General features: G+C 42.5%; 1 long non-coding RNA gene across 1 annotated transcript in view; it reads right to left on the reverse strand.

Annotated features, from left to right (window-relative positions):
- LOC112625462 overlaps positions 1 to 24078 on the reverse strand; it is a 38343-nt gene that overhangs the window by 8563 nt on the left and 5702 nt on the right. Inside the window, exon 2 of the long non-coding RNA XR_003119603.1 lies at positions 16292 to 16385. This is a non-coding gene — a long non-coding RNA (uncharacterized LOC112625462). The remainder of the gene's footprint in view (positions 1 to 16291; positions 16386 to 24078) is intronic.

A 24078-nucleotide genomic window follows, 5' to 3' on the forward strand; every position in this document is an offset into this window, starting at 1 on the left:
AACCACACTGGAACATCTCATTTCCTCTTTTAATTCAATCTCTCTGTTAGAATTTGGGTCTTCCTCAGAAAGTCTGTAAGGTGGTGACTGCATATTTATTCCAGTAGAATTAGGGAGATTTGGGTGTTTAATAAAAACCATGGATGGCCGGGCATGGTTGCTCATACCTGTAACCCTAGCACTTTGGGAGGCCGAGCTGGGAGGATCGCTTGCATCCAGGAGTTTGAGACCACCCTCGGCAACATAGCAGAGACTCCTGTCTGTACAAAAAAATACAAAAATTAGCCAGGTGTGGTGGTGTGCCACTGTAGTCTTCACTACTCAAGAGGCTGAGGTGGGAGGGTTTCTTGTGCTGGAGAGGATGAGGCTGCAGTGAACTGTGATGGCACCACTGTACTTCCAACCTAGGTGATAGAGGAAACCCTGTCTCAAAAAAACAAAAAAAAAAAAAGAAGAATAGTTTAAAAATTAAAAAGAAAAAACTATAGGTATGGCTCAAAGAGTGAGATTTTCTTCATTATGGAATTTTGGAAAAAATTCAGCTTTACCTTTTGCAAAGACCCCAATTCTATTTACAAAGAGAACCAGACTCCACACCATTCATCAAGCTGCAAAACACTTAGCATTTTTGGTTGTCCAGGATTCACTTATAGATTACCTTGTTCCACAGGCCAGAATGACAGCTCTTCCATGTGGATTATCAGCAACATAAGGCCAGGGGCCGTGTCTGTCTCCATCACTGTATCTCTTAGGACAGTGCCTGATACCTAGTAGGTGTTCAAAAATATAACTGCCAAACGAATGAATATATCTCGCCCATTCATGGAATCATAGTATTGAAATTGACTTGCTACTTAGGAGGATATGATCAATAGTTTTATATCCCCCAAAGCTTTCTGTAGCCCAAGGAATTTTCCATGTGCTAACCTGATGATGACTGATAAAACAGCTATATTTTGGGAGCTATCTACGTACAGAACAAAGTTCACTTTGCTTTGCTGTACTTCACAGCTCAGCCTTGATTAGACAGTTAGAGGAGATTCAGGAGAATTTGTGCCAGGGAGAAAGCCAATTAAAGCCCGAATGGAAAGAAATTAATGGTCTGCAGTAATTCTGTGGTCTGAGGGCAAAGTCTCAAATCTCTCCATCCCTAAAGCCAGTGCTGGGTTTTCCAACCTTCTCAATGCTTTTGTAAAGCATTTTTGTTGTTGTTGTTAATGTTGAAATTCCTAGTGAAATACTGGCCATTCAGACAACTGTTTATAGCCCTTACTTTAGTAAATGAGAAAATCTGAGAAATGTCTTCCTTTGTGTTAATTTTACCAGATTTATACCTTGGCAAGTCACTGGGTGGAATTGGAACAGTTTGGGAATCAAATATATAGTAACTGGAACCACCCTATCATTATTATCAGTTTTAAATGACTGTGGCTGTTATCAGCTGAAATGTTATAGGAAGATCTCAATTAATTGGACATGAGCCTTCCAGGAATTGCAAGTAATTTGATAAAACATAACACGACAGAATGACATCATTTAACCAAGTTCCCGTAGGGGTCTATATCCACGCTGTATGCTCAGGACTCATTTGGTCTATATTTTGCCTATTGCTATCACTAATATCTCCCTACAGTATTAAAAATGAGAAGTGGCCAGGTGCTGTGGCTCATGGCGAGATCCTGTATCTATTTAAAAAAAAAGAAGAAGAAAAAGAAAGGAAGAAAGAAAGAAAGAAAAGCAAAGAAAAGAAAAGTGGCTAGAGCCACTTTGAAACTAAAATTTTAATTTAATTGAAATGTGAATGTAAATTTATTAAACATTCCAGTTCAATAATATTTTGAGTCATGAATGCATTTTTATTATGACATATTTTAAACATCCAGAAAAGTACAGAGTATGATAAACCACCTACAGAAATGAATACATTGTTAATTTTTTGATGTCTTTGTTTCAGATATTTTTAAAGAAGTAATGCATTAAAGATAAAATTGAATGGCCGAGTGCAGTGGATCACATCTGTAATCCCAGCACCTTGGGAGGCCAAGGCAGGGGGATCAACTGGGGTCAGAAGTTCGAGACCAGCCTGGTGCAACATGGTGAAACCCTGTCTCTACTAAAAATACAAATATTAGCTGGGCGTGGTGGTAGGTGCCTGTAATCCCAGCTACTCAGGAGGCTGAGGCAGGAGAATTGTTTGAATCTGGGAGTCAGAGGTTGCAGTGAGCCAAGATCGCACCACTGTACTCCAGTCTGGGTGAAAGAATGAGACTCCGTCTCAAAAAAGAAAAAAAAAAATACAACTGAAAACCTCTCTTTCCCCATTCCAGAAGCTTCTGTATCCTTCTCATCCATGTCTTTATAGTTTATTTATGAACAACATGTAGCATTCTTTGAATATTTAAACAAATTGCATTATACTATATATATTAGCATATTAATATTAACATTATGTATAGTATATGGCATTATACTATATATAATATAGTATTAATGTATTAGAATATATTAGGAATATAATAGTACTAATATAATTATGTTATAATATATAATTTTTTTTTTTGAGATGGAGTTTCACCCTGTCCCCCAGGCTGGAGTGCAGTGGTGCTATCTCAGCTGACCGCAGCCTCCCTCTCCTGGTTCAAGCGATTCACCTGCTGCAGCCTCCCGAGTAGCTGGGATTACAGGAGCACACCACTATGCCTAGCTAATTTTTTTGCATTTTTAGTAGAGATGGGGTTTAGCCATGTTGGCCAGGCTGGTCTCAAACTGCTGACTTCAGGTAATCTGCCCGCCTCGACCTCCCAAAGTGCTGGGATTACAGGCGTCAGGGATTACAGTATAATAATTAAAAATATTATTATACTAATATAACATATTAGTAATATAATTACTAATAGAATACTATATTACATATAGTATAATGCCATATACTATAATGTTATTAATATATTATACTAATATAATATTAATATAAATATATATTATATTATATGTAATATGCCATTTGTTTACATATTCAAAAAAGCTATATATTGCTCATAAACTATAAAAACATGAATATATAATATAATATATTATAATATGTAAAATATTATAATATAACATAATTTTATATAATATAAATATAGACTATCGTATATTATATTATGCTACATTATATGTAATACAGCTACATAACATAATAATATATACTATATTCTTAACATATAATATATAGTATATGTGTTATATATTTAATACTACATTTATATACAAAACTCTGCAACTTGTTTTTTTTCAGTTGTTATAATTTTGGGCCCTATCTATATGTATATATATGTTTATCAAACCTCCCAGGTTCGATACATAAAAACAAATGTCAGACTGGACACAGTGGCTCGCACCTGTAATCTCAGCACTTTGGGAGGCTGAGGCAGGAGGATTGCTTGAGCCCTGCAGTTCAATACCAGCCTGGACAATGTAGTGAGACCCTGTCTCTACAGTAAATAAAACATTAGCCAGGTGTGGTGGTGCACACCTGCGGTTCCAGCTACTCAGGAGGCTGAGGCAGGAGCATTCCTTGAGCCCAGGAGGTCCAGGCAACAGTGAGCCATGATTGCATATTATTCTCCATCCTGGATGACAGAGTGACACCCTGTCTCAAACAAACAAAACCCCAAATTTTGTATCTAAATAACTTTTATTCACTTTTAACCCCTCTGGAGAGTTTCAAATTATAAATATGCCACAATGTATTTATCTAGTGCCCTAAGGCTGATAAGTTTGGATTGTTTCTAATTTTTTCCTGTTAAAAATAAAGCTGTAATGCACATCTTGGCATATTTTTTGGGGGGAATATGTGTGAGAATTTCTCTATAGTCATTCATATTTCTTATGATTCCTGATATGTTTGGGCTTGTTTTTACTTATTTAGCTTTTTTTTTATAGTTTTTTTTTTTTTTTTTTTGAAACAGGGTCTCACTCTGTCGCCCTGGCTGTAGTGCAGTGGTGTGATCTCGGCTCACTGCAAACTCCCCTTTGGGTTCAAGCAATTCTCCTGTCTCAGCCTCCCGAGTAGCTGGGATTACAGGCGCCCGCCACCACGCTGGGCTAATTTTGTATTTTCAGTAGAGACGGGGTTTTACTATGTTGGCCAGGCTGATCTCAAACTCCTAGCCTCAGGTGATCCGCCTGCCTCGGCCTCCCAAAGTGTTGGGATTACAGGCGTGAGCCACCGCCTGTAATGTGTACCATGCTTTTTCTTTGCTTCTTCATCCACTCTTTGCCCTTCCCTTGTTTAGAAGTTAAACATTTGATTTATTTTCATTGGTGGTTAATTATTAGCATGCATGATTACAGGTTTAGAGCTAATGAAAATCTCTATTATTTCCTCAAACAGTACAAGGAACTTTGCATGCTTTTACTCCTAAAACCTTTTCCCATCTTCCGTAATATTGTTGGGCAATATTTTAGTTTCACTTACAAAATAAAAATAAATCCTCCCAGTTGTTCTTCATTATTGTTAGTTACCATAATTTTACAGCGAATATTATTTAGATTTATCAACTTTTTAATCAATTCCTGACTCATCATTGGCTTTTCGCGTTATACACCTTCCTTATAGGTTTGGTTTCTTACTAGCTGAGATATCATCTTTGCTATTTCTCTTAATAAGGAATTGTTTGCAGTAAAATTCCCTAAACTTTTGTGTCTGTAATACCTTTTTCTGCTCACTCTTGCGTAGTGATTTGGCGTGTATGCCTGATACTACCTCCCTCCTCTTGTCTCTATCGGCCCTCTAGGACTCCTAGTAAATATATGCTGAATCTGTTCCTTCTGTATGAACTGTGTTCCCTGACTTCTTTCATACGTTTCACCTCTTTATGAACTGCATTTTGGATGGTTTCCTCAAATCTACCTTTTAGTTTATTAGTTCTCTCTTTAGTGTATTGTATAATGTGTTCGTTGAAGTTTTATTTTTAATGACTCATTTTATTTCTAGTTCAGTTGAACTTTTTTTAAATTTCACAGTTCCCCCCACTCCTAGCTTTATGTTGTCTTCTTTCATTTTCTTTTGTTTCTTTCTTTCATGTATTTTATTCCTGTATATTATTGCCTGTTTGAATATATGATTTTAAGATCTCTTTGAGATTGCTTTATATGTACAGTTCTTGGTTCTAAATTCTGTTGCATTTGCTGCACCTACTAATTTTCTCTTACAGCAGTTATTTACTTCATGAACTTAGTAATTTTTTTTTTTTTTTTTTTTTTTAACCATGAGCTTATCTTTGCGGGGAGTGGTTTTCTGTGAAATGCATGTAATTGTTTCAGACCTTATAGATTCCGGACCAGTTTTTTGTTTTGTTTTGTTGGGGTTTTTTTTGTTTTGTTTTTTGTTTTTGAGACAGAGTCTTGCTTTTTTTGCCCAAGTTGGAATGCAGTGGTGCTGTCACAGCTCACTGCAGCCTGGACCTCCTGGGCTCAAGTGATCCTCCTGCCTCTGTCTCCCAAAGTGCTGGGGTCACAAGTGGGAGCTACCTGCCTGACCAGCTTTATGTTTGTTTCTTAGAATGGGTTCTTTTGACTGATTAGTAGCATGGATTAAGACCACAGGTTTGTATATGATGCAGGTGGATGTTCTGCTCTTTTTTGAGTGATTCTTTTTTTTTCTTAAGATAGGGTCTCACTGTGTTACCCAGGCTGGAGTGCAGTGGTGTGATCATAGCTCCCTGCAGTCTCAACCTCCCAGACTCAAGTGATCCTCCCGCCTCAGCCTCCTGAGTAGCTGGGACTACCAGCATGAACTACCATGCTGGGCTCATTTCTTAAAGTTTTAGTAGAGATGTGGTCTTACTATTTTGCCCAGGCTGGTCTTGAACAACTGGACTTAAGTAATCCTCCTGCCTCGGCCTCCCAAAGTGTTGGGATTACAGGCATGAGTCACCGTGCCCAGCTTGATTCTCTTACTTTCTATGGCCCTGGAAGATGGTCAACTTTCTTTCTGTGTTTCTGGCTAATAAAAGGACTTCTGTTGCCTGTTTCTTGGTGCTCAGCTTTACGCTGGGGTGAGGGGGTGGTCAGTTCCAGCTCCCCACCTCTCATAGGGTGAGAGGTTCTGAGGATTTGTTTAATCACCAGTCTCTGCAGTGTTCATCTAGCTCCAAATACCCTCATGGACTATTTCTTTTTAGCTCCTGCTCCCTGCTCTGAAGTCTGGGGGATATTCTTTTCTTATTTTCAGAATTGGCCAGGTATTTAAAAACTGGGACAAAGGGGTTAAATTTTACCCAGCATTTCTATGTGATGAGAATGGAAGAGTCTCCCCATCTGCAAAATTAATGAGAAGTTCAGTAATCAGTGATTCTATTTTTGTGTATAGGATATTACTTGCCCCTTTTGAGCCTTGAGATCCTTAACTGTGTTTGGGAATAATGTTAATACCTACCTAATAGGATTGTTGTGAAGATTAAAGAAAGCAGATAATAGAAGTGTTACCTAGAGATGAGCTAGCGTCTCGCTACCCCCTTATTTTTAGATAAAATGTTCTTAAACCCCAGCCCTCATGCGGTGAGTGGGGAGGTGGTGGGGCTTACCTTCTTCTGCTCATCTTGGCTTTTGAGTTTCTGCATGTGGTGAATTAATTCTGTTTAAGTATTGCCTCTATGTCTTAAACATGCTGGGCCGGGCACAGTGGCTCACGCCTGTAATCCCAGCACTTAGGGAGACCAAGGTCAGCAGATCACCTGAAGTCAGGAGTTGGAGACCAGCCTGGCCAACATGGTGAAACCCCGTCTCTACTAAAAATACCAAGAAAATTTAGCTGGGTATGGTGGTGCCCGCCTGTAATGCCAGCTACTCTGGAGCCTGAGGCAGGAGAATCGCTTGAACCCAGGAGGCGGAGGTTGCAGTGGGCCGAGATCGGCCCAGGGAGACAAGAGCGAAACTCCGTCTCAAAAACAAATAACGAAAAACAAAAAACAAAAACAAAACACACAAAACAACATGCTGGTCCTCTTCCATAATGGGTTTCCCTATATGGGAATTTTTTTTTTTTGAAATGGAGTCTCACTCTGTCGCCCAGGCTGGAGTTCAGTGGCGCGATCTCGGTTCAGTAGCTGAGATTATAGGCATGAACCACCACACCTGACTAATTTTTGTATTTTTAGTAGAGACGGGGTTTCACCATGTTAGCCAGACTAATTTCAAAGGTGATCCGCCTGCCTCGGCCTCTCAAAGTGCTCTGATTACACGCATGAGCCACCGCGCCCAGCCCATGTGGAAAAATGTTACCAAAAAAAAAAAAATCACCAAAACATAAGCCACCTTCTCTGTGCATTGTTACAGATACAATGCAAGACGTTATACCAAAAATGGAAGGATCCCTTGATCATTTTAGCACCTTGAGATCCATCTATCACATATTGACTGAAACCCCCTACCCCCACCTCCCATGTTTCCTCTCGTCTCTCCTCCTCATTCCTTCTCTCTGTGTTTACCCTAGAACTCCACATTCTTCTCATTTCATGAGGCAGAGTAGTTTGGCTTTCTCTAGCTTTGAGCACCAAATTTCCTACTGCACTCACTTTGTGTAATTGAGCCAAGGTGCTCAGTGAACTTTCCAGATAAGAGACTCCCTGTCCTTAGAAGGAAGTTGCTATTTTAAATACCAAGTCTTTCATTCCTTTGTATGTAAAGCACCATAACTAGCACAAAATAAACACTCAACAAATGTTGAGCTAAAACGATATCATGATTTCCACTTCTAAAGTCTGTGATTCTTTCCTTCTCTCCCTCCCTCCTTTCTTTCTTCTTTCTCTCTCTCTTTCTTCCTTTCTTTCTTTCCTTTTCTTCCTTTCTTTCTTTCTTTCTTTCTTTCTTTCTTTCTTTCTTTCTTTCTTTCTTTCTTTCCTTCTTTCTTTCTCTTATTTATATATTTTTTGAGACAAAGTCTTGCTCTGTCACCTAGGCTGGAATGCAGTGGCATGACTTTTCCTCACTGTAACTAACCTCTGCCTGCCGGGTCCAAGTCATCCTCCTACCTCAGCCTCTCGAGTACCTGGGGCCACAGGCATGTGTCACCATGCCCAGCTATGTTTTGTAATTTTTGTAGAGATGGGGTTTCGCCATGTTGCCCAGGCCGGTCTCGAACCCCTGGGCTCAAGCGATCCGCCCACCTCGGCCTCTCAAAGTGCTGGAATTACAGGCATGAGCCACCACGCCTGGCCAAGTCTTTGATTCTAAATTAGATTTAATGACTGATTAAGCTGAATTGATTTCAAAAGGGAAGTATGGAGGCAAAACAGCGATCATTCCAAAGTTGAATTAAAATTATTATTATTTTTTTTTGAGACGGAGTCTCACTCTGTTACCCAGGCTGGAGTGCAGTGGTGCGATCTCAGCTCACTGCAACCTCTGCCTCCCGGGTTCAAGCTATTCTCCTGCCTCAGCCTCCTTGAGTAGCTGGGATTACAAACATGTGCCACCACGGCCGGCTAACTTTTTGTATTATTAATATAGACCACGGTGCCCGACTAGAATTAAAATTATTTTGTATTTACTTACATTCTTATTCCTTTACTAATGCATATGAATAAAGAAGATACAGATGGCTGCATGCAAACAGTGTATGATAATATTAAATTTAAAAAAAGAAAGAAGGCTGGGCATGGTGGCTCACGCCTATAATCCCAGCACTTTGGGAGGCCGAGGCGGGCAGACTGTCTGAGGTCGGGAGTTCAAGACCAGTCTGGCTAGCATGGTGAAACCTCGTCTCCACTAAAAATACAAAAATTAGTCAAGCGTGGTGGCGCATGCCCAGCTACTTGGGAAGCTGAGGCAGGAGAATCACTTGAATCTGGGAGAAGGAGGTTGCAGTGAGCTGAGATCACGCCACTGCACTCCAGCCTGGGCAACGGAGTGAGGCTCTGTCTCAAAAAAAAAGAAAGTAGTCTGGGTGCTGTGGCTCATGCCTGTAATCCCAGCACTTCAGGAGGTCGAGGTGATCACCTGAGATCTGGAGTTTGAGACCAGCCTGGCCAACATGGTGAAACCCCTTCTCTATTAAAAATACAAAAATTAGCCACACATGGCAGTGGGCACCCGTAATCCCAGTTACTCAGGAGGCTGAGGTAGGAGAATCACTTGAACCGGGGAGGTGGAGGTTGCAGTGAGCCAAGATCGCGCCACTGCACTCCAGCCTTGAGCGACAAGAGTGAAACTCCGTCTCAAAATAAATAAATACATAAATGTAAAAAGCACAAACTGATCTTATAAAAAGGCTGTCAATCTCATTTATAATCAGGGAAAATAAAAATAAAACCACTGGGAGACACCATTTTATTCTCACCAGAAGGGCAAAATTAAAGAATCTGATAGGCCAGGTACCGTGGCTCACACCTGTAATCTCAGCACTTTGGGAGGCTGAGGAAGGCAGATTACTTGAGGTCAGGAGTTCGAGATCAGCCTGGCCAACATGATGAAACCCCATCTCTACCAAAAATACAAAAATTAGCCAGGCATGGTGGTGCATACCTGTGATCCGAGTTACTTGGGTGGGTTGAGGCAGGAGAATCACTTGAACCTGGGAGGTGGCGGTTACAGTGAGGCAAGATCGCACATTGTACTCCAGCCTGGGCAACAAGAGCGAAACTGTGACTCACAAAAAAAAAAAAAAAAAAAAGGAAATACAAAAATTAGCTGGACATGGTGGTGGGCACCTGTAATCCCAGCTACTTGGGAGGCTGAAGGAGAATCGCTTGAACCCGGGAGGTGGAGGTTTCAGTGAGCCAAGATTATATCACTGCACTTCAGCCTGGGCCACAGAGCAAGACTCTATCTTCAAAAAAAAAAAAAAGTCAGATAATAACAAGTGTTGGCTAAGATGTGGAGCAATGGTGATTCCCACACATTGCTATTGGGAGTGTTAATTAGCCCAACCATTTTAGGTAACAGTTTGCTATTATTTGGCAAAAGAGAAGAAATTCCTGTCCTTCTAGAGAAATTCTTACTCATGTGCACCTGAAGCTTGACAAAGTGGTCACACCAGCAGGGATCAAAATAGTCCCAAAGAAGAATCAACCCAAATGCCCAAAATAGTAGAATGGATAAATAAATTGCATATTATTCCTGCAATGGTATCCCATACAGCTAGAGTAATAACAAAATTTTACAGCTGCACACGAAAACATGGATAAATCCTGCAATCAGAATATAAATAACAGAAGCAAGTCACAAAAGGACATCTAAATCATGAATTCTCTATAGAAAATGCAAAAACAGATAACAGTAGAATGAACCTATAGTCACAGCCAGTCAGTTCTATGTTCCTCTCTGTTTCTGTCCCTCTCTGCTGCCATCTTGAGATGCCCTTGGAGTCAAACTCGTAATTTGCTAGTGCAGGGCTTCCTTTGAGGGGTGTATATACTTTGTTCCTCTGGTTTCATTTGCTCATACATTCATTCAACAAGTACTGAGTACCAGCTCTGCATACGGCACTGTTCTTAGTGCTGATGGCAAAACAAAAAGACAAAATTCTGCTTCTATCCTGGAGCTAACATTTTTTAGGGGGCAGAGGGGTGGGTAGAGGATGAGGGGGAGACAGTAAACAAAATAAAAATGTAAACTATACACACAATAGATAGTGATAAGTACTGTGGGGAAAAATAAAGCCAGGAGAGATGGTAATTCTAAGTAGGGTGGCCAGGAAAGAACTCCTTGTGATGGCAATATCTAAGCAAAGATTTGAAGGAATGAGGAAGGCAGTTGTGCCAGTATCTGGGGAAGTGCTTTCCAGACAGAGGGAACAGCAAGTGTGAGGGCCTGGAGGCACAGGTTTATCTCACCTGAGCATTTCAGAATCTGAGGAATATCTACTCCAAAAATCTCAAAATTTCCTTTCACTGTTACATGGTTCTTGCCACAAATATGACTCATGCTATGTTTACAACCAAGGAGAAACCTACAATTTGTGAGCCAGCCTGTGCATGGTGCGTGTAGGAATAATCTTGACCTAAAGTAATAATCGAAGTCACATTTGGTTACTTCATTAATTTGTATCAGTTCCTTGGGGCTAGCATTAGTTACCATACAGAGCACAAATGTGAGAATCTGGTTTAAACTGCAGCTCTGCCACTCTGTGGACTTGAGCAATGTATTTAATCTTTCTGGGTGCAGAAAGATAAAATGATATCCACCTCAAAGCACTGTGATGAGGATTGAGACAAAATACAAGTTCAAGTCTTTGGTGACCTTCAGTAAGATTTTACAATGTTCTTTGCATGCAGCTTGCACATTTCTTCAATTATTCATATCCTTGGCATACTATTTTTGTTGTTGTTGCTGTTGTTGAAAAAGAAAATTCTGAAAGTGTTCAGACAGAAAAGGCAAATTTCTTTTTTTTCTTTTTGAGATGGAGTCTCACTCTGTTGCCCAGGCTGGAGTGCAGTGGTGCAATCTCAGCTTATTGCAACCTCCGCCTCCCAGGTTTAAATGATTCTCCTGCCTCAGCCTCCTGAGTAGCTGGGACTACAGGCTGGTGCCACCACGTCTGGCTAATTTTTTGTATTGTTAATAGAGATAGGGTTTCACTATGTTGGCCAGGCTGATCTTGAACTCCTGACCTCAAGTGATCTGCCCGTCTTGGGCTCCCAAAGTGCTGGGATTACAGGTATGAGCCACCATGCCTGGCCTCATAGATCTATTTTTTAATCCCTCCAGCTCTAGAAAATCATATGGGGAAAAGAATTAATATATACTATACACAGACATTCATTCTTAGTGCTGCACTGCAACATAACCTATCTGTGTTGCAGTATCTAACATCTCACACTCTGCTTATTCATGACTTTGGTTAATACCTATGTCATTTTGGTCTACTAAGATTCAATTAATATCAATAAAAATAAAATAATAATAGTAAAGTCATAATATTTTATGCTTATATCATTTGTTTCCTGAGAGGTCACAAAACTATAATAATATTATTTTATGACTCATCTTTGCTAACCTGCCTGTTATTCCCTTGAATGGACGTACACATTTATACTAAAATATCATTCCTTGGTTGGGAGCGGTGGCTCACACCTGTACTCCCAGCACTTTGGCAGACTGAGGTGGGTGGATCACTTGAGGTCAGGAATTCAAGACCAGCCTGGCCAACGTGGTAAAACCCTGACGCTACAAAAAATACAAAAATTAGCCGGGGTTGGTGGAGCGTGCCTGTAGTCCCAGGTACTCCGGAGACTGAGGCAGGTGAATTGCTTAAACTCAGGAGGTGGAGACTGCAGTCAGTGAGCCGAGACTGCACCACTGCACTCCAGCTTGGGCGACAGAGTGAGACTGTCTCAAAATAAAACAAATTAAAAATAAAATAAAATAAAATATCATTTCCTGTGTATGTGAAATTCAAATTTAACTGGGGCCAGGTGTGGAGGCTCATGCCTATAATCCCAGCACTTTGGAAGGCCAAGGCAGAAGAATCACTTGAAGCCAGGAGTAACAGAGACCAGGTTGGGCAACATAGCAAATCCCTATTCTTAAAAAAAAAAAAAAAAAAAAATTAAACTAAATAGTAAAACTAGGCCAGGTGCGGTGGCTCACTCCTGTAATCCCAGGCAGAGGCAGGCAGGTCACTTGAGCTCAGGAGTTCAAGACCAGCCTGGGCTATATGATGAAACCTCATCTCTACAAAAAACTTTAAAAAATTAGCCAGGCACGGTGGCACCGCCTGTAGTCCCAGCTACTCAGGAGGCTGAGGTGGGAGGATCACTTGAGCCTGGGAGATCAAGGCTGCAGTGAGTGGTGCTTGCGCCAACGTGGGTGACAGAGTAAGACCTTACCTCAAAAAAAAAAGTTAAAAAAAATAAATAAAAAAATAAAAACAAAAATAACTAGGAGCCCTTAACTGGCCCCTAGTTCCCAGTCCAAGCCCTCCCTGTATCTGGGCTCTAAGTGTGATTCAGCAGGCTGAGGATACTGCCCATGTCCTGAAGGCTGAGCTGTCATATTTCTGTCATCCTTATCCCCTTATCCCCCACCTAGAGATTCCATCTGGCATGGCAGGAACAGTTTTTGGGGCACAGTCTTGAGTTCAAATCCCACCCCTTCTTTTAAATGGCATCACGATTTGTGGCGAGTTGCTCAAGCCCTTTGCACTTCCGTTTCCTCATCCGTTAACACAGGGCAAAAACTAGAGACCCAAACTCACGAGGTTGTTGTGAGATTTGCATGAGAGGATGCATGAAAAGCACTTCGCAGAGCCAAAATATGAGCCTGAAGCTCGTGTCTGCAGAGGTTAACGCAAGAAAATTACTGCTGGGGCTGCCTTCAGTGTCGCTGGAAGAAGTGAAAACCATCACAAACTTGGGTTGGGGGACAGTAAACCAGAGGAACCGGGAATTCTAGTTTTTGGTAGCAGGAGGTTTGGAGCCCTTTAAAAGAAAGTTACTTCTGGTTGTTGTTGTTGTGTGTGGTTTTTTCTTTTTTTTTTTTTTTGGTCAGTGTTTTCCTTGCGAATGAAACTGACTCTGTGAAGGTGATGTCAGATGAGAGATTGAACGATTCCGCGTGGGCAGCTACAAGGTAGAGGCGGCGTTCTGTGAACACTCAGAAGCTCTTCCTGATTTCCTCCTCAGCCCGAGTAGAAGTCTGAGCTGACTGAGATATCCACATGCTTTCCTTCCGGGCAAAACAAAACCTTTCACCGTGCCTTTTCTACATCTCCCAGGGCCTCCACAACTCCCGTGATCCAAGACTTGCTCAAAATGCCAAAGTTACCTATTGTTAAATATTTTCAAAGCAGCGGAGGCAGTCCTGCCAACTCTGTCCCGCTGTCTCCAAGAGCTAAGGCCAACAGCCCAAGGGCCCTTGCCAATTTCCTGGAGAAGGGGGGTGTTACAGTTAAGTGGGGTGGGATCTTAAAGGGCCAGAGCCAATATTAGGGCTTCAGGCTGCCAGGTCTTCTGTCATTAGTGGGGACAGGTGGTGTCTCCTCCCTTGGTTCCTCACCCAAGCAGTTATTGTCTGCCTGTCTGATAGATGCGGTCTGGGAGGAGCTTCTGCCGGCTCACCTCTAGATAAGGGTGTGGAAAACACAGCCTTTGCTTCTTCCTGGAGACACAGTCTTGACCCTTGAGCTGGAAAGAAGAGGCTGGTTCCAGGGAGGGAATAGGCCGTGGTCTCCGTCAACTTCTTTCTTTCTTTCTCTCTCTTTCTTTACTTTTCTTTTCTTTTCCCTCCCTTCCTTCCTTCCTTCCTTCCTTCCTTCCTTCCTTCCTTCCTTCCTTCCTTCCTTCCTTCCTTCCTTCCTTCCTTCTTTCCTTCTTTCCTTCCTTCCTTTCTCTTATTAATTTATCATTTATTTATTCATTTGAGACAGCATCTTGCTCTGTTGTTCAGGTTGAAGTGCCATGGTGTGATCTCAGCTCACTGTAACCTCCGCTTCCCAGGTTGAATTGATTCTCCTGCCTCAGCCTCCCGAGTAGTGGGGACTACAGGCGTGTGCCACCATGCTGTGCTAATTTTTGTGTTTTTTTTTGTAGAGACAGGGTTTCACCATATTGGCCAGGCTGGTCTCTCAAACTCCTGGCCTCAAGTGATCCACCCGTTCACCCATCTAGGCCTCCCAAAGTGCTGGGATTATAGGTGTGAGCCACCACACCCGGTCTCTCTCTCTCTTTCTTTCTTTCTATAATTTCTCGAGAAGAAATTCAGTTGACTTCTTTCTTGTCTGCTGGACCACAGAGAGATGGACATTTGTAAGGGAGGAGAGGAGGGAAGACAGCCAGTAAAAGCAGGCACTGGCTGGGCAGGGTGGCTGCCACACCTGTAATCCCAGTATTTTGGGAGGCCAAGGTGGGAGGATCACTTGAGCTCAGGAATTGAGGCTGCAGTGAACTATCATGGCACCACTGCACCCCAGCCTGGGTAACAGAGAGAGACCCTATCTCTAAAATAAATAAATAAATAAATAAATAAATAATAAATACGTAAATAAAAGCAGGCACTATTTTGGCTGTTTTGGATCTAGAGCAGTATTTTCCAGTGTTTGGGCGTTTGCATTCCACCTTTGTAATTTTTGCTGAATCTCTTTATTTTATTTTAATTTTTTCTTTTTTGAGACAGAGTCTTGCTCTGTCACCCAGGCTGGAGCACAGTTGCATGATCTCAGCTCACTGCAACCTTGGTCTCCCAGGTTCAAGTGATTCTCATGCCTCAGCCTCCCAAGTAGCTGGAATTACAGGTATGCCCACCACACCGGGCTAATTTTTTGTATTTTTAGCAGAGATGGGGTTTTGCCACGTTGGCCAGGCTGGTCTTGAACTCCCGACCAACCTCAGGTGATCTGCCCACCTTGGCCTCCCAAAATGCTGTGATTACAGGCATGAGCCACCATGCCTGGCCTGCATTTATTTATTTATTTATTTATTTGAGACGGAGTCTCACTCTGTCGCCCAGGCTGGAGTGCAGTGGCCAGATCTCAGCTCACTGCAAGCTCCGCCTCCCGGGTTTACGCCATTCTCCTGCCTCAGCCTCCGGAGTAGCTGGGACTACAGGCGCCCGCCACGTCGCCCGGCTAGTTTTTTGTATTTTTTGGTAGAGACGGGGTTTCACCGTGTTCGCCAGGATGGTCTTGATCTCCTGACCTCGTGATCCACCCGTCTCGGCCTCCCGAAGTGCTGGGATTACAGGCTTGAGCCACCGTGCCTGGCCCGCCTGCATTTATTTTTATAAATGCACATCTCTGGACCTAAAAATGCTTATCCATGTGACCTTTGAAACCATCTCAAATAATAGCTGAAACTTATTCAGTGTTTTGGGCCCTGAACTATTTCCAAGCCCTTCATGGTAAGAATTTATTTATTCCTCACTGAGAGGAGGGGAGGGGGAGGAGAATAATACTATTGACTTCAACTACTGCTATGTGAGGATTCTCTGGCTGGTATATGTAAAGTGCTCAGAACCGTGTCTGATTGGAAGAAGATACATGCAAGCATTTGCTGTTAGTATTATCTTTGCCATTTTACAGATGCCAAAATGCAGGCAAGTGTAGGGATACTGACTTGCTTAAGGGCCCGAGATGGTGGAACCAAATTCAGACACTGAGTCCGGAGCCTAGACACTAATCCCTGGTGTTTTTCACCTTCCACACTCTTGGAAACACTTCAACTCACCTAGAAGAAGTGCTGGCTGTTTGTCACCTGGATGCAAAGGTGTGGGGTGTGGTGCCTGCTTCTCTGACCAGTGAAGTTGGTGTGCAGTTTAGGACTGGAGGAAGGAGGAGTCAGATGTCTACTCAGAAATGTCAGGAACTCACCTGCTAAGCTGCCCCATCCAGGGAGAATGCTGAAACTTTATCCATTCCGAACAGAATCTTCAGAGGAAGGAGATGCTGTCTGTCTTCACTGTTCCTGCAGTGCAGAACCAAGCATTCCGGCTTTGAACAAAGGCATTGACTATAAGTTACTGGCTTGAGTATTCTACATGCCTAGCCCTGGGGGAGAGGCGGTGGACTTGAATCCAGCCTGTTCTATAAGTGTGCAATGCCTAATGGTCCAAAAGATGTTGCAGATGAAGTTTTTGATCTTTCTGAGACTAATCTGGTTTTCACCACTCCAGAGGCCCTCATTTCCATACCAACATATTGATTTAGTAAATAAAACTGTTCCATTTCTTCCATACAGCAGATCCCTAAAGGGTCTTAACCTGACCAATGGAGTCCAGTTGAACTTACGATAGGGACCTGAAAGTGCCTCCTGGCTGCTTCAGAGAGTTGAGATTTAATCTACTAATTTAGACTTCCAAACAGCCCCAGACAATGAAGAGCTTATGCTGTGTACATTTTTCAAACATTCAGAAAATGCTTTTGCTGTTAAAAACTTCTATCTTCTTTCCTCTGCCTTTTAAGGAGAGTACCAATTGTAAGGCTTCGTTTAGAACAACTTTTTTGTCTGTTTTTGTTTCTGTTTTTTCCTTAAGCAACGGAATCTCACTCCGTTACCCAGGATGGAGTGCAGTGGCACAATCACAGCTCACTGAAGCCTTAGACTTCTTGGGCTGAAGTGATCCCAGCCTCCTGAGTAGCTAGAACCATGCCTGGCTAATTTCTTAATTTTTTTTAGAGACGGGGTCTCATGTTTCCCGGTCTGGTCTCCAACTCCTAGCCTCAAGCAGTGCTCCCACCTTGATCTCCCAAAGTTCTGGGATTATAGGTGTGAGCCACTGTACCCAGTCTAGAACAAGTTTCTAATACAGACTCATCTCAACCTGTTGAGAAGCAGTTGTTGTTGTTGTTGTTGTTGTTGTTGTGTGTGTGTATGTTTAAGTCAGGTTTACTGAGGTATAATTTGCCACAGTAAAATTTGCATTTCTTAGGTCTACACATCTAAAGTTTTAACAAATGTAAGCTGTACCACTATTACCACAATTATGACAGATAATAGATAATATTTCATCATTCCCCCTAAAGTTCCCTCATGCCCCTTTGTAGTCAATCTCTTCCCCATCCCAATCCTTGGCAGTCACTGTCCTGGTGTTTGCCTCTGTAGCTGTATCTTTTTTTTTGTGGCAGAGTCTCAGTCTGTCACCCAGGCTGGATGAAGTGGCATGATATTGGCTCACTGCAGCCTCCACCTCGCGGGTTCAAGCGATTCTCCTGCCTCAGCCTCCCGAGTAGCTGGGATTACAGGCATGTGCCACCACGCCCAGCTAATTTTGTATTTTTAGTAGAGACAAGGTTTCGCCATGTTGGCCAGGCTGGTCTAGAACTCCTGACTTCAAGTGATCCACTCGCCTCAGCCTCCCAAAGTGCTAGGATTACAGGCGTTAGCCACTGTGCCTGTCCTATAGCTGTGTCTTTTTTACAGTAGGTATTTTTACTTTAAATGGCAAGGCGGCTAATTTTTTTTTTTAAATCACATGTTTGCTACTAAAAATGTCTGGAAAGACCAAATAACATAAAATAAATAAAAATGTCTGGAAAGAAGCTGCTATTTTTAAATTATTTATGCCCCACACTCCGTATTGCAAAAAGGATATAAGGCAGGCCAGGTGCTGTGACTCATGCCTATAATCCCAGCACTTTGGAAGGCCGAGATGAGCGGATCACTTGAGGCCAGGAGTTCAAGACCAGCCTGGCCAACATGGTGAAACCCCATCTCTAATAAAAAAAATTCAGAAAGTAGCCAGGTATGGTGGTGTGTGCCTGTGATCCTAGCTACTCAGGAGGCTGAGGTGGGAGAATCGCTAGAACCTGGGAGGCAGAAGTTGTAGTGAACAGAGATTATGCCACTGCACTCCAGCCTGGGTGACAGAGTGAAATTCCATCTCAAAAAGGGGGAAAAAAAAAAAAGGATATAAGGCAGCAATAAAGTCATACAGTGAGAAAAACCACTGCAAGGAAGTCTAGACAGAGTGAAGACAGGTTGAAGGATTCCTTCTCTCCAACTTTAAAAGAAAAATGGCATGTGCCTTTGGTCCCAGCTACTCAGGAGGCTGAGGCAGGAGGATGGCTTGTGCCCAGGAGTTTGAGGCTGTAGTGAGTTACGAATAGTGCTGCTGCACTTCAGCCACAGGCAACAAAGACAGATCCTGTCTCAAAAAATTTTAATGAGAAGTTTACATCTTCAAATAAATTGCAAGACTAGGACGATGAATGCCCCTATACTCTTCTCCTAAATTTACCAACTGTTAACATTTTTGCCAGGTTTCTTCTCTCTCTCTCTTTGTACATGTATACATCTTGTTTATTTATGTTTGTTTGGTTTTGCTGAACCTTTTGAGAATAACCTGCAGAAATCTTAAGACTATCTCCCTAAACACTTCAGCACGCATCTCCTAACAACAGAGGCATTCTCCCTCAGAAACACGATAAATTGTTACTCAGTAAATTTGGTAATCATTAGACGCTATTATTTAACATATAGTGGCACTTTGGGAAGCCGAGGCGGGCGGATCACTTGAGGCCAGGAGATGAAGACCAGCCTGGCCAACATGGCGAAATGCTGTCTCTATTAAAAATACAAAATTTAGCCGGGCATGGTGGTGAGCACCTGTAATTCCAGCTACTTGGGAGGCTGAGACTTGAGATCACTTACACCTGGGAGGTGGTGGCTGCAGTGAGCTGAGATCATGCCTCTGCACTCCAGCCTGGAGACACAGCGAGACTCTGTCTCAAAAAAATAAATAAATAAATAAATATAACATATAGTCCATAATCACTTTCTCCAGTTGTTCCAATGATGTCTTTTATAGCTGTTTAGGTTTTTCAAGAAAAATGTTAATTCAGCATATCCAATGAAGGATCAGGCATTGTATTTTGTTGTGTGATTTATGTCATTTTAGCTTCCTTTATTATTAAACAGCTCTCCCAGCCTATCTATCTATCTATCTATCTATCTATCTATCTATCTATCTATATCTTTTATGACATTAACATTTTTGAAGAGTTCAGGCCAGTTGTTTTTCACAGTGTTCCTTAGTTTGGATTTGCCTAACTGTGTGCCCGTGGTTTAGACTCAGCCAAGGGAACCACGGGTGGGAGGTTGTGTCCTTTTCAGTGTTTGGGAGAGGCACCTGCAAGACATTTCTGAAAAGTTCCTTTTGCAAAAGAAAAGCAAGCCCCAAGTTCTTCCTGCAAGAGGAGCATTTAGCTTTGAATGCCTCCTCAGTTGCTACTGTGTGCAAATCTCTTTAGCAAGGCATTTTCAGGAGGGACTGATTAAGAATTATGGTTTAGATTTTAGTTAAATGCTGTCACTTAGCTTTAAAACATATGTTCCCATATTCCCTGCATCAATAATGATTTCTATTTTATTACTCTTTGAATCATGTCTCCCTCTTTGGGAATATATCTCTTAAGTTATTATGTAACATGGTGGAAAAGTAGGATCAGACTTACAAAATGTGAGTCACACGCCCATTTTTCCTACGCCTACTTGAGTCTTTTCCCTGGTGTGCACACGGCTGACTCCCTTACAGTCTCCAGATCTAAATATTCCCTCTCCAAGTGGCCAATCCCAACTTCCCTCCTGAAAACATCAACTACCACTCCCTACCTGTGTCCTCAATCCCTTTCATCCCCCATATTCTAAAAAATAGAGACTGGGGACTGGGCATGGTGGCTTACACCTATAATCCTAGCACTTTGGGAGGCCGAGGTGGGTGGATCACCTGAGGTCAGGAGTTCAAGACCAGCCTTGCCTACATGCCGAAATCCTATCTCTACTAAAAATACAAAAATTAGCTGGGCGTGGTGGTGCATGCCTGTAATCCCAGCTACTCAGGAGGCTGAAGCAGGAGAATCACTTGAACTCGAGGGGCGGAGGTTGCAGTGAGCCATAATCACACCACTTTACTCCAGTCTGGGCTATAGGTGAGACTCTTTCTCAAAAAAAAAAAAAAAAAAAAAAAAAAAGGTAGAGACGGAATCTTGCTACTTGCCCAGGCTTGTCTTGAACTCTTGGCCTCCAACAATTCTCCCACCTCAGCCTTTCTAGTAGTTGCTGGGACAACAGGCATGCGCCACCATGCCTGGCTTCATTCCACCTATTTTTTCTCTCTCTCCTTTTCAATTCTTATCTCTTGTTATCTCCAATATCCAACATAACTTACTTATTTGTGTATTTATTATCGCTGGTCTCTTCCTGACGGCACATGGGTCCCATGGGGCAGGGATTTCTGTCTGTGGTGTCCACTGCTATAGTCCCCGCACTGAGAACCATGCCTGACACATCATACTATCCTATGCATATTTACTGAGTGAACGAAGGAACAGGTGAATGGCTCTTTGTCCAGTGAGCAAATTATTTCATGTTTAGAATGAGAGAATTGTGAAAGTTATTGATCTCGTAGTAGTTAAGAGTATACAAGAGCTTGGGTTGGGTTCAAATTGTTGTTTGAACGTGGCTCATCTTTTACAGGAGACTATTCCAGAATCTCAAGATTAGGTGGCAGTGAAGTATGGTACTAAGAGGCCCAAGAACCCTGGCCTGGTGTCCTGACTCCATGCGTCATAATGGTGGAACCTTGACACTCCAGGCTCTGTCAAACTGGGGTTCTCTCCCCTTGGGGCCACACCCTCCTTTAATTCGTTTCATTTCAAGGAGATGGCCCCAAAGGATAGAGAAAGGGTTTCCCGCCAGGTGTGGTGGCTCGCCCCTGTAATCCTAGCACTTTGGGAAGCTGAGGTGGGCGGATCAGTTGAGGTGAGGAGTTCGAGACCAGCCTGGCCAACATGGTGAAACCCTGTCTCTACAAAAATACAAAAATTAGCCAGGAGTGGTGGCTGCACCTGTAATCCAAGCTACTCGGGAGGCTGAGCCAGGAGAATCACTTGAACCCAGGAGGTGGAGGCTGCAGTAAGCCGAGATCATGCCACTTCACTCCAGCCTAAGTGACAGAGCAAGACGCTGTCTCAAAACAAAAAAACAAAAAAACAAAAAAACAAAAAAACAAAAAGAAAAGAAAAGGGGTTTCCCTTGTCTTTTATTCCTTCTCATATGCAAATAGCAGTTTTGCTGCTTTCATCCTTTCTGTTGAGGCACCTTCCACCTGCCACTACTCTCAATGTCTGGGATGAAGACAGAGTGGGGCCTGGCCCTCCTGCCAAGACCCAATGGGTTACTGCTCTGACAGGGCAGAGGTCCCAACTCCTTTTATTACCATCATGGAGCAGAAATTGTGGTGCCTGGGGCCATGCAGTCACAACTCTTATGTCATTCGGACCTCAAGGACAAAGGATTTCTTGTTCTTTAATAGAAACTAATCAAAGCACAGTGATTTCTAAACAAAGAAAGAACCCTGATACCAAATGCAAATCAAGGAGACTGATTTCTAAACAAAGAGAGAGTCGTAATGCAGTGTGTGCCGGCAAGAAAAGACAATGGAAGCCACAGGCTGTTACTCACATATGCTCCCTGGAGAAGCCAGTCTCGGTGGGTGTGGTCCTGGGAACCTAGGGCCATTGAAGGATTTTCCTGAGAGCTGTCCATTCCCCTTGGGCAAATTCCTCAACCTCTCCAGCTGAGGGATTTTTTTCCATCTGTATTTGAGGATAATAATATTTATCTTTCATGGTTCTTGGTAATGAATAGAGGTAATATATGCAAAATGTTGGACAGAGAGTAGGTATTTAATATTAATAATAGTGATAATAATATAGTAGCTACCATTTATTGAGCAGCTATTCTGGGCATGCTTACAGCAACCTTATAACCCCATTCCATAGGCACTTTTCTTTTCTTTCTTTCTTTCTTTTTTTTTTTTTTAAGACAGAGTCTGGCTCTATCACCCAGGCTAGAGTGCAGTGGCATGATTTCGGCTCACTGCAGCCTCTGCCTCCCAGGTTCAAGTGATTCTCCTGCCTCAGCCTCCCAAGTAGCTGGGATTACAGGTGCCTGCCACCACACCTGGCTAAATTTTGTATTTTTACTAGAGATGGGGTTTCGCCATGTTGGCCAGGCTGGTCTCAAACTCCTGACCTCAAGTGATCCTCCCGCCTTGGCCTCCCAAAGTGCTGGGGTTACAGGTGGAGGCACCGTGCCTGGCTAGCACTCTTGTTAGTTCTATTTTACAAACTCAAAAATGGAGTCTTAAAGGAATATGTTTCTGCAAAGAATGGGTGGCAGGAAAAAAAAAGATAAAATAAAAATAAAGGAATATATTTCTACCTAAGCCACAGAGAGAGAGAGTAGGAAGGATTCAGGCGAAAAGTTGGCTGCCTGACTCAAGAACCCAGTTCTTAAATTCTTTTTCTTTTTTTAATTTATTTTTTGAGACAGAGTCTTGCTCTGTTGCCCAGGCTGGAGTGCAGTGGCGTGATCTCGGCTCACTGCAACCTCCACCTTCCAGGTTCAAGCGATTCTCTTGCCTCAGCCTCTCAAGTAGCTGGGACTACAGGCGTGCGCCACCATGCCAGGCTAATTTTGTATTTTTAGTAGTAACCGGATTTCACTATGTTGGCTAGACTGGTCTTGAACTTCTGACCTCAGCTGATCCACCTGCCTCGGCCTCCCAAGTGCTGGGATTACAGGTATGAGCCACCACGCCTGGCCTTAAATTCTTAATTGCTTCGTTTGATATCTTTTCAAGTAAGTGAAATATACACATATTTTTCATATAAAAGTATATATAAAATATGTATTTTAATAAAATACATATTTTTTAAGTTAAGTGAAAAAATATATATATTACAATTTTCCAAGTAAGTGAAATATATACAGTCATGTCAACAATGGACTGCATATATGATTGTGGTCCCATAAGATTATAATACTGTATTTTCACAGTACCTTTTCTACGTTTAGATACACAAATACTTCCCATTGTGTTACAGCTGCCTTTGTTTAGATACATAAGTACTTCTGATTGTGTTACAGTTGCCTACAGTATTCAGTACAGTCACAAGTTGTACAGGTTTGTAGCTGTACCATATATCCTAGGTGTGTAGCAGGCTATGCCATCTAGGTTTGTGAAAGTACACTCTAGGATGATCACACAATGACGAAATTGCCTAATGATGTGTTTCTCTCTCTCTTTTTTTTTTGAGACAGAGTCTCACTCTGTCACCTGGGCTGGAGTGCAATGGCACGATCTTGGCTCACTGTAACCTCCGCCTCCCGGGTTCAAGCGATTCTCCTGCCTCAGTCTCCTGAATAGCTGGGATTACAGGCATGCGCCATCATACCCTGCTAATTTTTGTATTTTTAGTAGAGACGGGGTTTCACCATGTTGGCCAGGCTGGTCTCAAACTCCTGACCTCATGATTCGCCTGCCTCAGCCTCCGAAAGTGCTGGGATTGCAGGCGTTAGCCACTGTGCCTGGCCTCAAGCGACTGTCTTGCCTCAGCCTCTTTTAGTCGCTGGAACTACAGGCACATGCCACCATGATTTTGCCATGTTGTCCAGGCTGGTCTCGAACTCGTGACCTCAAGTGATCTGCTCGCCTCGGCCTCCCAAGGTGCTGGGATTACAAGCATGAGCCACTGCACCTGGCCTGAGTACTCTATTTAAAACGCACTCCTCTCCTGTTACTCTCAGTATGGCTTTGTTTACCTTCATAGCAATTAGCCTCACCTGAGGTATCATATTCTACTCATGACTCCTC

Source organism: Theropithecus gelada, chromosome 5, assembly GCF_003255815.1.
Source record: "Theropithecus gelada isolate Dixy chromosome 5, Tgel_1.0, whole genome shotgun sequence".
NCBI lineage: Eukaryota > Metazoa > Chordata > Mammalia > Primates > Cercopithecidae > Theropithecus > Theropithecus gelada.